This window comes from Sinocyclocheilus rhinocerous, unplaced genomic scaffold (genome assembly GCF_001515625.1).
Source record: "Sinocyclocheilus rhinocerous isolate Xijiao unplaced genomic scaffold, SAMN03320098_v1.1 scaffold2378, whole genome shotgun sequence".
NCBI lineage: Eukaryota > Metazoa > Chordata > Actinopteri > Cypriniformes > Cyprinidae > Sinocyclocheilus > Sinocyclocheilus rhinocerous.
In genome coordinates this window covers 333,027-352,183 of record NW_015655570.1, presented here as the reverse complement: position 1 = coordinate 352,183, position 19,157 = coordinate 333,027, and positions in this window count along the sequence as shown.

Genomic DNA, 19,157 nt, shown 5'->3' with positions numbered 1-19,157 from the left:
TTTTTTTTTTTATTACAATATTTTTTAATACAATTAAGTACGTCTTTCCTCGAAAGGTGTATTGCTGTAATAAAAAAACAATCATCTGTACTGTAATTCTAAAAACAATTAAATATTTTTTTATTGATATAAATACGTATAAATATTTACACCGTGAGTATTTGTTGTACTGCCTTTAATTTATGCTGATGCAGATTAAAAAACATTGAATTGCACTATTTATTTATTATCTATACACAATCAGCTTGTAACACTCCAAAGAGAAAGGAAAACTTGAAATCGCATCATATGACCCCTTTAAATCATTCTTTTAAAATATATGTTCTTATTTTTATGTCTTTTGATTGTAGAGTAAAATGTGACCTGGACTTGTTTTTGTGACATTCACCTATGCATTAATGAAACAGTTGGGGTATAATGAACTGCTGCTGTTTGTTCAAACAACAGTGATGTGCCTGTGTGTTTTCAGGCTCTAGATTCATGTGGAATTACACTGGTGCTGGTTCAGCAATTATAGACTGTATCTGTAAAACAGCAGTTCACAGAAAGCCTGTGGCATGAAACATCAAGTGATATTGCTGTGAAACTGCTGCTCAGGGGTCAGAAGATATGCAGGAATGGTAGATGTTCAGAAAATGTGGTCCGTCTGACCAAATAAGTCAACAGTATTTGTTCTCTGAGGCACCCAGACCCAGATCATTTCAGTTTCATGTATAGGTTCAATGTCTGTCTAACTGGTATTTTCCCACAGTCAGGGGAATCTCATTTCTTTCCATCTATGCATCTTTCGCTCAAATTGAATACCGGCCTGACCTGCAGTGCCAACATAAACATATGAGAATGTGAAATAGGATGGTTTCTGGGTCAGATCCTTATCATGGTTCATATCAGTGGAAATTTGTCAGTCTGTCTAAATTCATATGTAAATGGATTAGTCTAGGAGTTAAACATCTGAGCTGGCAACTAAAAGGTTTTAGGTTTGAACCCAACAATGGACATTCACCATTGTCAAAAAGCACATTATCTCAGACTGCTTTCTGTAATAATTTATAATGGGTGAAAGTGTTGTTAATTACTAAATAATAATTATGTGAAATGTATGGCAATTTATGATTAGTTGCAATATTATTCCCACCCTAACAATAATTCATAGTTGAAGCAATATACAGTTAAAGTTTAAATGGCCATAGTGAAATTCACTATAGAACAACGCCCCCTTGTGGTGCATGAGGTTTTAGTTTGTTAGCTGGCAAATTATATTTTCTTCCTAACTGTACATTATTACAGATTGGCAGAAAGGATAAAATACATTTTTAAAAAATAAAGATTTATGGACTGGCAGAGATAGTTTGTTTAGATGGTTAGATTAATGTACAATATTATTTTGAGATGTGTGTGTCACCAAACTGGAGTCACTGTTCTTTAGATGTGAACTATAAACACATTTCTCTTATCAAAAATATTGTTCTATAACTCGAGTGTGAATGCATGTTTACTTTTGCACCTGGATGCTCTGCTCTATAAGGATTTATGGTGCTAATACAGAAACTGACTCTTCTCATTTCTTCAGCATTGATCTTCTAAAGAGACTGGACAGAGTTTGACTATGAATAAAATGAATGACTGTCCATTGCCGAACAATGCAGGACCTTCAAGCTTCACCGTCAACCCTTTGTGTCTCATGTTGGTGGGTAGGACAACAAACTATTCTTTCAAATGATCTTTTCAATATCTAACAATGATGCTAAAGTCTCTCATGTGTTGTTACAGTGGCATTCACTTTGTCAAACCAATAACTGGATTGCTAAAGACATTTACAAGGTATGCATTTTATCAGTTCATGGATTCACCTGGGAATCAAACTCATAATCTTAAAAATCAAACCCATGACAGAAAAGATCCACCAAAGATTTCAATGTAAAACAGTCCCTATGAGAGCTGATACAGAACTGCATTTATCGATGTATATTTATATGGATGACAGTAAGATTGAGAAAATATTTTGTTTTGTTTGTTTCTTTGTAATTAAGTTTATTTTAATTAAACTAGGATAATTAAAATATATTATTTAAAATTAAAATGAATATACATTTTTTTAAAATAGTTAAAATATATCAATATTTTAAAAATTGTAATATGTTTCAATAATTAAACATTTAATAAAATATTTTTTAACGATAAACAATTAAAAGTTTTAAGTAAAATCAAAGTGATGTCAAAGTTACTTGACTACTTAAGCTTATTGCACTTTATCTGGCCACTTTAAAAATACTTAATGTAAAAAAAATCAAGTCGAAACTCTGAACCCTCATAAGATTTAATACAAATAACAAATTATTTTAACAAATTAAATAGATAAAAACAGATTTTGTTGTTATAATGATGAAAACATTTTTTACAGTGTGCATCATGGCTGTCTTGATGAAGACCAAGCAAATGTTTGAAGCAGATTTGTTGATGGAGTGTGAGATCTGCTGCTAAGTCTGGACTGACCGTATGGACGTCAGGGATCAGATGGCCTGTGATGTCCCATGCCAGGCCAGTTGTGAACGGCGATACACCCAGCCTGGGGGATTTTGGGTAAGCATGTGGAGTGTTTGTGTTGGAGAGGATGTTTAGGGATTGGTATAAACTCACACCCTACAGTATATGGCCCCTCCTCCACTGCATCATAATGCCAACCTGACAGCTCGTGCACTCAGCTATATCCGCGTGTGAGTGTGTGTGTGTGTGTAGCTCCTTCAACCACCAGCTGGCAAGGTCAACATTCACCAGTTAATCTCTCCCTCTGTCTTTCTTTCTGTTTGCTCTCCCTCCCTCTGCTTCTTTCTGTGTATGTTTGTATTGCTCTGCAGTTTCACTAGAACCAGAGTTAATTTCTCCTGTGTTCCAGTCTGGGTCCTCAATTCTTTCTCTGAATGATAGGCAGGAACAGAACAAATCTGCAGAACCTTTTCATTTTTTATGCACTGATTTTAAGGGACCTGAATTCTGCACACTCATTGGTTGCTGCTTTATCAATAATTAAAAATATTTATGTATGTATGTATGTGATAGCAGAGCTGAATTTTCAGCATCATTACTCCAGTCTTCAGTGTCACATGATCTTTCAGAAATTATTCTAATATGCTGATTTGCTGCTCAATCAATATTTTTTTATTATAATCCATGAAGAAAACCGTTTTGCTGCATAATATTATTGTGCAACCTGTCATGCATTTATTTCAGGATTCTTTGATGTTTGAACTTTTTGGAAAGTTCAAAAGAACAGCATTTATTTGAAATAGAATATAAAGCTTTACTGTTACCTTTGATCAATGTAATGTGTCTTTGCACAGTAAAAGTATTAATTTTTTTATGAATGGTATATAAACTTTTGAATGGTATATAAACTAACTAACATTTTAAATTTTTTGAAGACAATGTGAATGGTGCTCACCTGTGCAAAAGTTGCTAGGGCCTTGCCAGGTTCCTGTTATGTGGTTGCTAGGATGTACGGGGTAGTTGCTAGGTGGTTGTTTACTTGCCATGATTGTTCACATCATGAGAATTCCTGAATTTGAATTGAGGTAGTAAACAGGATACTAGAAACTTTCAATAGAAAAACAAAGTTTTCAAAGATTTTAAAATTAAAAGTTTTGAATTTCAAAAAGCCTTGAGGTTGTTAGTTAGTTAATCTATGTTAGTTAGATATATAGATTGATAAGTAGGTTGACAGATGGATAGATAGATGCTTGGAGTGCCACCTATAGAAATGTAGCGTTAATTATAATGAATATATTAATATAATGAATATATTAATATAATTAATATATTCATTTTATATATTAGCATTTGTGGATCAGGGTAAAAGAACACTTTATTTCCGAGAATGTGATATCTGCTTTGAATTTCTTTGCACTGCTGTTCAGTAAATTCCTCTTTCTGTCATTCCTGTTCAAATTCCTGTGGGGTGTGGCCAATTTAATTCAAATTCAAGTCCAACTCATGAATTAAAATGGAGCCAATTCTTCAGTTCTGAATTTTGCACAACCCTGTTACTGGCTCATATACGAAGAGTCCACATGCAGTTCTCTAGATATGACTCGGTGATAGTGATGCTTGCCTTTGCAAGAGCTGCTAATTGCATTATTTCATAACCTGGACCAAGCACTGTAATATCAGTTCAGCTCAGCCAGTAATGAGTGTGTGTATTTGTGTGTGTGAGTGAGTGATAATGGATGTGTTAATAATCAAATAACCCTTCAACCGTCTTTCTCTCTCTATCACATCAGGAGTGTGTGGTAATTAAATAGAAAAAGTCTGCATGTCAGATTTGCTTCTTGTCCCTCTTGATGCTAACCCATGCTGACTAGCTCATTATTGGACAGCCATAATCGTGTCCCGCCGTCTGGTCGGCACTGGGAGTCGCATGAACATTATTTTTATTTCTGGTTCCCGCTGGGTTTTCTGTTGTTCTTGTCAGTTTTCCACATGACAGGTGGAATCTGACATCTTTATGCGCTCTGTGTTTTGTGACATGACGGCAGCCTGTCACAATACTGTGTAAATGTCACAATGTGCAAACCAACATGCTTTTGTTTTCACTCTCACATGCACACATGGGCATTGCATATGTAAGAATGTCTGTGGCAGAGATCAGTTGTGCCTTGATAATTCAGCGCAAACTAACCAAACACAAAAACAGTTTAACCAAGCATTAAATGTGCTAAAATAAAGATGCTTTGTATTTAAATTAAGCCATTGTTCGTTCGAGCCAAGAACGCCCTAATGCACATGCTTGCCGCAATTACAATTATGCTATTACTGCCTGTGAAAAGCAAACGGTAAATAGAATTTAAATTATAAGAAAAGTTTGTATACACAGCTGTTCACAAATGTATTGAAGGGGTGGATTCTAGAATCCACTGCCGCTTTAATATATATCATTTCGAGTGGTTTATTAAGTTGTTGATTAATATTATTCTTCGAAATATTTAATAATTTGAAGGACTTCCCCATGTGAGACTTAAATAGTATAGAATTACATGTCTTCTCACTGGAATGTGTTCTCTCCTCGGTTTGAGAAAAGCTCCCAACACGTTAAAACATACATCTACTCTTCTGACTTACGTCACAAAGGTCATTAGGGCCTCTCAGCTACATGACCAATATATAGTTAAAGCATTTACTTTATTTTTCATCTTTACACATTAGAAAAAAATGAAGAATATTGTCTGAAACCTCTAGCTGAGAAAAAAAAATACTTCATATCTGGATGTTTGGGGAAAGTTCCTGATTAGACCTTGGGTTTGAACAACCCAGCATTGAAGAAGTTGCATATTCTCTATGTGTGTGTGTTAGTATCTGTCTGCAGGACCATTCTTCAGGGAGATTAGTAACGGCACCCAGGCTGGAATACGCACATCTTCCGTCACCCTGATGCATTGGTGGCAGATATACGTCTCTCGAGCCACACGTTGTGTGTGAATTCTAATTGTTTGTCATCTAAATAACCTTTGGAGATATGCTTTCAGCTTTTTGTACATCTGTAAAGATTTTGCATGTTTTTCTATGATTTAACGATCAGAATTCTTTTAACTAAGTAATGACGTAGCCTAGTTAGAGACCTTTGTTAGAGTATAATCACTGCTCTATTGAGTGTGTATTGAAGCTGACTTCTGCTGATGAAAATTCCCCTACAGTATGGTCGGTAAGATTTTTCTTTTTTTTAATGTTTTTGAAAGAAGTCTCTTATGCTCACCAAGGCTGCATTTGTTTGATCAATACAAACAAATATATTGTGAAATATTATTACAGTTTAAAACTAGATGAGTAAAGTTCGCGAACAAACTTTTAAGTTAGCTTGAAAAAGCCTCGACTGAAAGTTTGAAGCATTCAAACGTGAAGCGTGAAGATTGAAAGTTTAGATAGATAGATTAGATGGATGTTTCTTACTTGTTTAGATAGCATGTTTTTAGCAAGATTAGCATGTTGTTAGCATGTTTTTAGCAAGATTAGCATGTTGTTAGCATGTTGCTAGCAAGATTGACATGTTGCTTGCATGTTTCTAACATGATTAGCATGTTGCTATCACACTTAGCATATTGCTAGCATTATCAGCATGTTGCTATCATGCTTCTAGGATTTTTTAACATGATTAGCATGTTGGCGTGTTTTAGCATGATTTAGCATGTTGATAACATGTTGTTAGCATGATTGGCATAGACAGATAGATTAGAAATATTAGATAGATAGATGAATTAAATTTAAAAATCCCTTAAATCTCAAGGGATTCTGGGAGTTTAGATTTGAATTTTGACAGTTTGAACATTCCATCAATGTGAGTCTATAGCATTTTAATTATTTTTAACCTTCATTTTTATGAAAACGGTAAGTTGGATCAGTTAGAAAACTCATAGCAACTAACTTCAAAACAGTCTGAAGGTCTGACCCGAGTTTGGTAGCTTTAAAGCTTTAGGAGGAAATACTGACTAAATTTTGGCTCAGAAGACGAAGAAGTAGTTTATATAGCAGATCAATAAGTTGTTTTTTTCAAGCCAACTTAATAACTGTTTTCTATTTGAATTTGTTTTAAAATGTAATTTATTCCTATGATGCAAAGCTGAATTTTCAACATCCATTACTCCAGTCTTCTTGATCCTTCAGAAATTATTCTAATATAGTGATTTGCTGCTCAAGAAACATTTCTTATTATTATCAAACTTTTGAATAATATATATTTTCTATTGATCTTTGCAGCAGACAACAAGACAGACAGCATGTGCAAATAAAGGGTGGCAACAGTGGGCTCAATTCATGAAACATGGTAGCAGACATCCACACAGACAACGCCATGGCGGTACAGTAATTTAATCCACATTTTTGCTGTATCTTTTTTTTTTGTTTTGTTTCAGCATAGTCAGCAGTCAGGGTGATGCACACACATGCACAGAGGCATTTGTGCCATCTCAAACATTCTTACACAGAAGGAAATCACACGGAACAAAGCAGAACAGTGAGTGATCAGATGGTATTGTATTTGCCTAATGAAAGTGTAGAGATTGCAGCAATGCTGGCGAGATAAACGCTCAGGCCCTTTGTTTGGTCGCTTCGCCCTATTACAGCTAAACACTCTGACATTTAAGTCTGACATTTCTGTCATCAGACGTCCTGGCAGTAATTTGCAGCAGATCAAGGAGGTGTTTAAACCTATCAAATGCTACATTTCTCATCCAAAACTCGTTAAAAGTGTTTAATGAAATAAACGGACTTAAATACCTCTAAGATGAAAAGGGACACTGAGCAGATTTGTCATACTTAATGGTGCTTGCTAAGGCACTATTAACTATTGTTCATACTTTAAGGGTTAGAGGCTTTTCAAATGATTGATACCTCAAATCATGTGGATTGTTCTGTGTGCTGTTACTTTAAACCACATGGTGGCAGTGAGTTTTGCACAGGTAAGCACCACTTATGTTTTCTTCAGATAATGTAAACTTCTAGTCTTTAATAGATTGTGTAGTTAGAGATCTTACATGAGACTATAAAGTGCACGCACACACACACACACACAGACTTCTTCGCAGAACTGCAGATATTATGGTCTTGTCAGGCTTTTCAAATGTCAAGGGATGACTGGTTCCTGTTCACTGGGCTGACACTGACACAGCTTCCCTCCATGAACCAGCCAAAATGCCAGCGCACCACCAGCAACCGTTTACCTTCAGCATCTCAACATCTCCCATATTCTCCTCTCCCTTAAATTCTGCAATTCCTCTGCCCAACATTAAGAAACAGATCATCTTTTGTCATTGGTGAGTAAATGTGCATCACATTTAACCTTGCTCTGTGAAGTTTGCAGGTAATAAAAAGTGGGACTAGATGTACTGAAATATAATGGCAACTAAATAAACATCCAAAGCAAATGAACTAACCATAATTAACAGCTTTCAAAACAACCTTTCTTATAAATGATTTTATGATATTGAAGTGTTTATTCAAAACTGACTGAGTAGACGCTGCTAGAATGAGCGACTCGACTTCATTGTGGATCTGCAGTTTTGCTTTGTCGTTATGTTACAAACCTAGAGGCTTGCTACTGGTCAGCGCTGCAAGTTTATGTGTCAAAGTTCACCAAATGTAAACCCAATGCAAATTTTACATGGGAAAATGTATTTACCACTGGAAGTTCATGAGGCAAAATTCTTAATTTTTCAATCACCAGTTCCCTTTGAAATGACTGGATTTCACCTAAATTTTGCCAAGCAGTGGTAAATGTGACCATACCTTAAACATAAATGTATTAATAGTCTGAAGTTGAAGACTTGAAGAATTAAATATTGAGAGGCTGTAGCTAAGATGGAAACCAGTGATCTTGTGAATAGGCACAAAATGAGTTTTTAGATCCACAGCTGAGTGGATTTTTCTGTGCATAACTACTTAAATTTAGAATATAGTGCAGAATGTACACTACAGTTAAAATGTTAGGAGTTCTTTATTTATTTATTTTTTGGAAAGAAGTTATTATTTTTATTCAGCAAGGATGCATTAATCTGGTCAACAATGATAGTAAAGACATTTATAATGTTAAGATTTCTGTTTAAAATAAATGCTTTTCTTTTAAACTTTCTTATACATCAAAGAAAATTTCAAAAAAAAGAAAAGAAAAAAGTATCAGTTTTCACAAAAATATTACGTAGCACAACTGTTTTTAACATTGGTAATAATAAGAAATATTTCTTAAGCAGCAAAACAGCATTATTTCTGAAGCCGACTTATTTCTGAAGGATCATGTGACACTAAAGACTGAATTAATGGCTGCTGAAAATTTATCTTTGCATCACAGAAAAGAAAGTCAGTCATATAATGACACGATGGTAAGTAAATGATGACATATTTTTTTGTTCATTCTAATGCCGTAGTGCCATTGCATTGGTACTACATTAATCATTTTATCCATTTTGTACCCCCTGATTCCCTCTCTCCCGCTGACTCAGCTTCTTTTAACTGCCTCCCTCACCTGGTCGTCCCCATGGAGTTTACCCACAATGCCTTGTGCCTACACTCCAGTTCCTTCCCCCTTTCCCAAGCTACACTAACCAGTTCTCTGAATGCCGCCAGACATCTTTACATTCACTCGCTATTTCGCAGGCTCCTTCTGCCAATGCGTGTTTCTGTTTGGACAGTCCTGCTGGCCTCCAGCCAGTGTGTATTGTATGGTGAGAAAACAGCCCATTGGGAGCAGTGGACCAGGGTTCAGGAGAGGCCTCTGGGAAACCGGCTACGTCTCTTTCACTCTCATCCCTGGACCTGAAGACCTACAAATGACCAATCAGACGCAGTCCATGCCATCCCCTGGCTCATACTGTCTTCGCTTGCTAAGTATCCCTGAAGCAAGTCTCTCTCTCTCTCCTCTTCCCATGTCTCTCGTCTCTGTCACACTCTATTTTCTCCCTCCCTCTGTCCATCCATCATTCATTTCTTTCCATCACACCCTCTATCCATCGTACATCTATCACTGAATCTGCCTACCCAAGAGTTCCTCCCAGCCACCATATCTTAATTTTCTTTAAAGGAATAGTTGATATAAAAATAAATTATTTAAATATTTATTTTGGTATTACTTTACAGTAAGGTTTCATTTGATAACACTGGTTAAATATGTTAGTTAACATGAATTAACAATGAACAGTACTTTTTTTTTTTAAGTTTAACTTTTTATGCCTTTATTGAGACAGGATAGTAGAGAGCAGACAAGAAAGCACTGGGTGAAGAGAGGGGAGCAGGACCGGCAAAGGACCTTGAGACGGGAATCGAACTCGGGTTGCCGTGATATCAGGTGTGCTGTATGTCGGCGCACTAACCACGAGTACTTCTACAGCATTTATTAGTCTTAGGTAATGTAAATTTCAGCGATTACTAAATATTTAGGCCCAAATTTAAGAATCATGTATTTGAATTGGATATAAAATTTCATCCATTTGGGTTACAGTTTTAAAATAAACTTAACGTGATGCATTTGTCAGTCATACATAAGTGAAACAGGTGTGATTTCTGTAATAGTACTATTAAACTGACTTTTTTAAGTATACACAATAACCAGGTTTGTAAATTTTTTTTATCAATAAATCCAATTTGATTCAGTCTCATACAATTTAATATTGCTTGTTCCACTAGCTAGCAATATTTTAACCATGTACTTATTTTTTAACGGAATAAACAGAATTTGAATAAATGCATTTTGAAAATATGAATATTTAAATAAAATATGATTAGAAAAAACAAATACATGCAAATAGTTTTTTTCTTTTTGTTTTTGAGTGCAGAAATCTGACAAGTATGCATGACATTACATTTATTAGTTTGCTTAATTTTAAGCCATTTGAATATATGCATTTTGAAAATATGATTATTTAAATAAAATCAAATAGATTCAAATAGTTAATATTAAATGATCTGACAAATATGCATCACGTTAAATGTATTAGTTTGCTTATGTTAAAATACAAATGGGTGGAAATTTCATATGCAGTTCAAATGCATAAATATTCAATTTAGGCATAAATATTTTTAATCACAGTTGATTTTGTGTGTGTGTGCTTTTAGTAATTTTAGTGCAAAATTACCAAAAAAACCCAAACATAAATGTCCTCCATAGTACTTAGTAGTACTATTTTCCAAGACTCCTGAAGTCTGTTCCTATATGACGAGGAACAGACCTAAAAGTCGATTTTCAATGAAAACATTCCCTTCTGCTGCAGCTCTCAAGTCTCACACATCTTTCTGTATATTTAAATTGGTGCAAAATGATTCGTTACATCACAAACAACAACCAATGCTGTTTAATCGTTCATGTGTAAAGCCATTTTTATAATCTGAATGATGCAAAACTGAAAGATATTTAAGCACTTTGGTGGAACAGAAACTTGTTAGTCAAATTTAAAATTTCAATCCACTGTGTACGCAAAGCTATTTTATAGCTGCATTCAAACGTGTTCCACAGACAAAAATAAAGGCATATAGATAAGAAAGGGCATCAGGGTGAATAAACAATGACAGAACATTAATTTTTTTGAACACTCCTGCCTTATTATTTTCAAATTCATTTCTAACTGATCATTTCACATCTCTCTTCCATCTGTCTATCCATCCATCCATGGTACAATAATTTCCATCTGTTTAAGCACTATAACACCTTTCTTCCATTCTCACCCTTCCCCCCCAGAAAACACCTCCGTTTTGTCTCCTCTCATCCCCCATTTCTGTATAGGACACTCCACCTTCCTGTGACATTCCTAACACGGACACTCCTTCAGGATTCCTCCTGCTGTCGAGCTGGGATGTCCCACCCGCCCCCCAACCTGCCTCCACCGGATCCCATGGGATGAAGGGATGGCCGAGGAAGAGGGTGGAAGTCTAATGAATAAGTGATTAAGATTGACAGTGTCTGGGGGTCTGTTGTTGTAGTCGTCCTGATCCCACAATTTTCATTTTATCTCACTCAACTACACAAGCAGAGCCCATAAACCCACCGTCAGGTCCCTGAAGTACCATTAGAACAGGTGAATGGTATGTTTTTCTTTTTTTCCTCTCTCTTTAATACTGGTTTCCTTTCCAGTTTCTCCTTGAATGAACATCAGGATGACAGTGTGGGTGTTCACTGGCTCATTTTTATGCTCTGGTGCAAAATGCTAATTACACACAAAGAGGAGAGACCTGCCCATTAAAATCTAATATATGGGTTTATCAAAAACTGACAGCTCCCAATGACCAGATTTGATTGAGTTAGTGACGTTTCAACACCATTGCTCTTCCTCTGACTTAAACATGCACAGAGATACAGCATCCTAAATTGCAATTGTCACACAAGCACACTTAATGTATTTACAGGCTAGTTAAGAATATAAGAGCACCTTTAGCTGGGACTTTTTCACAGTATAGCATGGTCTCTCATACCTTATTGCTTAATTAAGGCCATCAGAGGTCAGAGAATTTAATATATAGATCCATTAATACTTTCTGTTCAAATGCAGACCATCAGTGTTTCCCACTCTTAGTCACAGATAGAATATCAGATGTTTTCTATCTATTACAAAATGGTTTTTAAACAACATATGCAAATGCCACTTTTTGTAGGAGGAGAATGCGAGAACAGGGCTAGTTGTCACACTATATCTATATGGGGCCATCTTGGTAACTGTAAGTAAACCTTTAGAGTAAATAAGTCAAGTTGTCAATTAGGTACATTATTCAAAACTTGTTTAAATTATGCTAATTTTTATGAATATTCCAATATCATCATATGTTTGTGAAAGATGTTTGGTACACTAGTGAACAGAATGGAATAAAAGGGTAACATCACAGGACAGTAACAATGTTGCTTTTAATGGCCAAGTTAAAACTTGTTTTTAAGGCAAAAACAAACCTTTTACAGATTACTCAAACTCCATGAGTCCATAAAAGTCCATAAAAATAGGGTATGATGTAGGAATTGTCTGTATTGATTTTTCACAGATGATTCTCCATATTTTGAATTACACAAAGTATTGTGTTGTGTTTTAGAGTAAAAAGGAAATGTCAGTAAACTTACCAGTACCTATTTAGTTTTTTTAGTTTCCTTACAGTGTAGTTTTTTTTAAAGATTGTCCTGGACTTCTTGGGTTAGATCCCTATTAAAATTCATTAGGTATGCCTATGCCTGTCTAAAAATCAAAACATTTTATTTGAAGAAACATTCAGGATTTTAAATTAACTACTATACAGTTTATTATTATTATTATTGTTATTATTGTTGTAGCCTCAGGGAAACAGAAAAGACTGTTATGATACACTTAAAAAGTGCTTTTTTTGTTGGATTTTTTTGCATGTAATGAAAATTATTATGTGATGCATTTTGAAAATATGAATATTTAAATAAAATATGATTAGAAAAAACAAATACATGCAAATAGTTCGTTTTTTTTTTTCTTTTTGTTTTTGAGTGCAGAAATCTGACAAGTATGCATGACATTACATTTATTAGTTTGCTTAAAACTGTAATACAAATGGGTGGAAATTTTATATGCAATTCAAATGCATAAATATTAAATTTAGGCCTAAATATTTTTTTAATCAAAAGTTGATTTTGTGTTTTTTAAAAATTAAGTCAGTTTTCAATGAAAACCTTCCCATCTGCTGCACATATATATATATATATATATATATATATATATATATGAAAACATTTACATTTGTAAACATTTTAATATCTCTCGAGACAGTAAAACATGTCAGATCACCTGCTCATATTCCAATGCCCTAAATTTTGTTGAAATGAAAGCCAACATTATTTGAAAATGCCTTTTCCCTCTGCCATATTGATTTTGAATTGTCATGATGGCTCATATAAGACCAATGAGTCTGAATATTCTCTTAGAACCCCCCAGTGCGCGTTAATTGTGCTTTATAATGTATTATTGATGTGGAAAGTCTGAACTGCTGCTCGTCCAGCGCGTCGCGGGGGCACGAGACAGCCGCCGCAGCTCGCGCGCTCACTCACACACACAACCGAGCTCTTGCGCGCAGCCGGTCGGTCTGTCGGTCGCTGTGCGCTGTCCACGCGGTGGCGAGAGGAAACGGCAGGTGTCAGACTCGGTTCTGTTAAACCTTTTACACAGCTTAAACCTTAAAAACAGCAAATCGATCCGCTTGGATGATATAGGGAGACGAGGCGCCAAAATTGCTTCATTTGCAAGAGGGATTTGTATTGCAATTTTTATTTATTTTTTTGGTGGTGAGTATCTTATATATCATATATTAATCTGGGACATTTATAATTGGGTTAACGCATGCGATGCATCACAAACGGATGGTATGCTCACGTCAATGCTTTTACGCTTTGATGAACATTTAAAGCTTACACTTTAAGTTGCATGCGTTTGCAATGCCGGCAGTTATTTTTCTCTGTAGTATGCATGAAAATGCAACGTGTTCTCAGGTTAAATGTATGGCCTGGGTGGTTTTAAATGCTAGAGAGAGAGAGAGACCCCTACTATTTTATATGGAGGACGAGGTGCTCTTGAAAAGCTTCTGGGGTCTATTTTGGAAGGAAGAAAGCACCAGCCGAAGCCTTTTGAGAGAGCGCAGTGTCTCCCAGCCATCCTGTTGTCATGGTTACTGCTCTGGGAGGCTGGGGATAATATGGCTGCGATTCAGGCTCTCTGTGTATGTGTGTGTGTTTTACTCCACGGTGCCTTAAACACAAGGACCCACTGTATGTGTTAGACACAGGCTGTATTTAAGGCAAAACCAGAGCTGCGATGCTTCGAACAGCTGCAGAGTATCTTACTTTAATAGCAGCCTTATGCATAGTCTATGGTTGCAAATGATGATGCATCTTAAATGCATGCAGTTTTATGTCTGACGATGCAATGCAATAACATTGCTTACTGATCTATTGTTAGCCCAACTATCATAATGAAACAGTGGGAATATAGGCGTCAGACAACCAGACATCCCAGTGCCAGACGAGACACAAGACGCCCTAAATGATCACTTGTCCTTTCTCTACCTGTTAAAAAGGTGTGTGCGTGTAAGCCTGAAACTGGATGCCTTTACTGAGATTTATATCCCTCGGATGATTTAAGTGAAGATGTTGTAATTGATACGGTGACATGATACAATAGGACGTCTGACCTTGACAGCAGTGGAAGTGACAGAACGAGGTGATTTAAATCACATTTACACACGGCTCAGTTGTTCACACTCGTTTACTCGGTGGTGGTCTCCTTCACAGGACCCCTGACGTGTCAGGAAAAAAACCCAGTCTACACTTACTCTGTCATCTTGAAGCTTATATCTTGATATCCCGTAACCCGTTACGCACGGAAAGGCAGCATTACGCAGCCGACTGTATGTGGGTAAGGTAGACAGCATCGATATATTTAGCGCACTGCAGCTCCCGAGAGAGTTCAATTCGTGCTGATCGTTTGTAATGGTCAGTCTTTGTGTGTGTGCGCCTGTTTGTCTGCGCGCGCTCGTTTGCGATCTCGCTTCTGAAGAGGGTTAGTGGGTCACGTCCGGTATCCAAACTGCATAGAGATGGAGAAGGGGTTGAAGTGTTTGTTTGTGATTATAGTGACTCTCTTTTGTGTTAATAGTCCCAGACAGATAGATTGGCCAGATAGGTTAGACTAAGTAGAGACTATATGGATCGACAATGTTTCATTTAACCCTCATAATTGTGAGAATGCCTCTTATGGTTGCACTAGACTTTTTAAACTAGTTTTTATCATTAAAGATACTTTTAAATTAAAAGTTTTTGAAGTGAAATTTTAAGCTGTGTTCTGCATTGTGACATACTATAATTCAACCATTATAAAATTATAAAATATTAGTAAAATATGTATATTAAATATAAAAATATGATACAAATAATTAATACAAATAATAGAATTATAAAATGCAATTTAATAAATATAATTATATATGAATATAAAATATATTTTATTATAAAGATGATTATTATATATTTATTAAAAAATAGATAAATATCTTAATTATTAATTAATATAAATAAAACTTTATAAAATACAATTCTAATAAATATAATTCTATATAATTATAAATAAATAAATATATATATATATATATATATTAAATAATATAATTTATACATATTTATTTATTAATTTGTGACAACACAGAACAATTTACAGTGACTAGTGAAAGGCAAGTAGGTTATTAGATAAATTCTGAGGAAATGGTGAGAACTGAAAATTGAGAAATGGTTGCAGGACCTAAGATATAGGCATGAACTTTTCCTTGTATTTATGAATGTATGTGTATTTAAGACAAAAACTGCCAATTATGCAGGAGTTTTTGTGAAAGGCTGTGAGTTTGTGATGCTTTTTATTGCAATCCTCAAGTCAAAATGTCATGAATCAATTGGATTACATGAGGTTACACCATTGGCTGTCTCCACAGTAAAATGCACACAGCCTGCATAAAGTAGCTGTGATTTTTCACGAACCGTTGTGACTTCCGTAAAAAGGTGACGTCAGAACTACTCAGTCCCCGCCTTCAGTCACCACCCCGAGCACTGCCCACAGTCCCACTCTCCTTTTGCCAAACCCCCAGACAACATCGCGTCCATGCCATTGCTGAGCAACAACAACACGGAAATATGTTGAGAAAACACTGTTCAGTCTGGATGTCAGGGAACTACATCATTGCATAGTAGGGCTGTGACGGTCGCCGTGACAACAAACATCCTGTTGTAAGCGCGTTTGAGGAGGTGGTTGGTTGTCTCCTGTCGTCGCCGATTCGGGGTCTGAGTTCGGCTCAAATATGTAAGGCCGGACAACATTTCCCTCAGCAGTGGCCATCATTACCGGTGTTTCTATTGACCTTACTTGTGAGTATCACCAATCCACAGCAGTCTACAGCATACGTGACCCTAGTTACCTGTGGTTGGCCTGGCCGTGCGTCACTCAAAAAACAACAGGCCAATCAGAAGAGAGGCTCATGAATATTAATTGAACAGGCCAAAATTGACCTGTTCTTTGCAGAGCTCCTGAGAGAGGAGCTGTAAAAATATATTGAGATGGTTTTTGGTACTTATACCGCAAATATATATTCTTAAGGACATCAAGACTTAAAATAAAACTCCAGAAAGGTGTAAAATATGTGACCTTTAAAGGTCAGAACAGGTAGAAATAGCTGTCTATGGAAACAACTGCAGATTTTCACTTTTTTCGTGATTGCAGCTCTCTGTTCTCCTCTGCCTCTTTGCACATTTTGTCAGGCCCCTGCTGTGTGGCCAAACCATGATCCCTGAGGAAATACTTCCTTATTTTAATCCAATCAATAAAGATGTGAGATTAAGCAGAAGCTGTTGGAAGGTACTTGCAGAAAATCCGAGCAAAAAAACGAGCAAATTTCCCCTCAAAATATCACAGGACAGCCAAAAGGTGGAGGCAGATCTCTCTGAAAGCATGTTGAAGGGTTGGCAGTGATTGAGTAGAGGATTGATGATTTGAAGATAAGGCCTTTCTTTGAGTTTATCAGTGACGGTGTGTGTGTTTGTTAAGAGGCCAGTAGCCATATGAGTGCCAGTGTGTGTGGTGTTAAGAGTGAAGTTGACGGACAGGTACAGGGAAAGTAATTAAACAGAATTGATTGCCCTGAAGAACCTACTGTTCTGCTGACAATACTGGAAGTCTCTCAGTCAATCAGTCAAGTGAACACACACACAAACACATCTAAATGAGACACTATAGGCTTATTTTGTTTTTTTATATAAAGCTAACACTGATGACCAAACCCCTAACTCTAAAGGAAATCTCTGTGTTTTTAGAATAAAATAAATTATTTACTTTATTTATTAATAATTTTGCACTTGAGGACATCCGTGATTGTTAGATATATAGTGAACTTGTTCCCACACTATTAGGTGGCCTTCACAATATAGATGATTTTAGGTTTTAGTATCACATCAATAAGTTGACAGAGCAGTCTCTTGCCCTTTCAGTGGTGCATTAGCACAGAAAGTTTTACAATCATTAATCTTGAACATCCATATAATTGGTTTTCTACATTGTTGGTGCAAAATTCTGTTGATTTGTCACCAAGATAATTTCGTTGAAATAGCAAAATTGCTAGTGATTAGTAACATTTGTAGGAACTGACAAATTACAAATATTTTGAAAAAATAAAAATAAAAAAATAGAATCATCCTAATTTCCCAGAAAAAAAATTCATAATTTTTTGCCCCTGTTAGTACCAATACAGGCAAATCTTGACACATCATACGTCACACTCATACACCCTCAGTGACTGATCTGTCATGTTGTTGGGCATGTGCTACTGCTGTAGGAATTATGGGTATCTGGCAGTTACAGAGTGCAGAGGCTCTGAGGAATAGCCAACATGATAACAGGGTACTTCACAGCAGCTGAGCCTGAGCGTGTGTTTGTGTGTGATGGAATCATGCATGTGAGTCTTGATGTGCTTTCCATGTGAAAAGATCATCTGCAGATCATCTGGGATGGACTTTGGGTACTGAGCACCCATGCAGAATGTCAAACATTAACCACGTGTGTTTTAATGAGGAGCTGAGGTCAAAGGTAACTTTCTGAGAGCGTTTTTTGCTAAATGTCACATCAAAATGTTCTGTGTGGTGTGAGACTGTGTGTTTTTAAAATTCCCATGTCACAAGCGTTTGGGGGGGGGATAGCAGGGGTAAAGGTTACGATAATGTAGGAAGCTGCACACAATTCACTCACCGTTTACCTAATTCAATCGAAATTATGTGTAACTGGTACGATTAAGATGAATTGGTGTGTATTCTGTCAAACAGCACTGAATATAGACATGACGAGATTTGATTTGTTGCCTAATGTAATGGCAGTTTGGGCCATAGAGCTTTAATGTAATGGAAACTTGGGTTTTACTGCGGTTTGATTCGATCAGATGTTCGGCATTAGAAAGCTTAAAACAGCACTGCCTGAGTCAGAGCTGCGTAAGAAAGTGGTTGAGCTTCACATTTAACTCAGAGGATGTTGGACTGTTTCTCTGCCAAAAAGAGGGATTTTCTGTACATGTGTGCTGTTTATATTCCAGCCTGTGTTTGTGTGACTGTCCATTTGGTTTCATCTGGTAAAAGAGTATTAAATGTGTCATGATGTGCCACTTAGCGTCTGTCCTGTTCACTGGGTTTAGTGAAGAGCCCAAGAGAAAACGCTCTGAATATGATTTTAAAAGTCACACTTCAGTGTACTTTTTAGTTTAATATGCAGAGACAACTGTACACTATACTATTGTTCAAATGTTTGAGCTCAGTTTGACATTTTTATAATGAAATTAATAGTTTTATATGGTAAGGATGCATTAAATTGATCGAAATTTACAGTAAAACATTTATAAAATTACAAAAGATTTTACATAAATGTTGTTCTTCTAAACTTTCTATTTATCAGAGAATCCTGAAAATGATTTATCTCGGTTTCCACAAAAATTTTAAAGTGCCCCTTATTATGGATTTTTGAAAATTACCTTTCATGCAGCGTGTAACAGAGCTCTAGGTGAATGAAAACATCCTGCAAAGTTTTAAATCTGAAAATGCACCGTGTATAAAGTTATTGTCTCTCAAAATAAAGAGTCGACTCTGAATCATTGAAACGAGTCGTTTTTAAAAC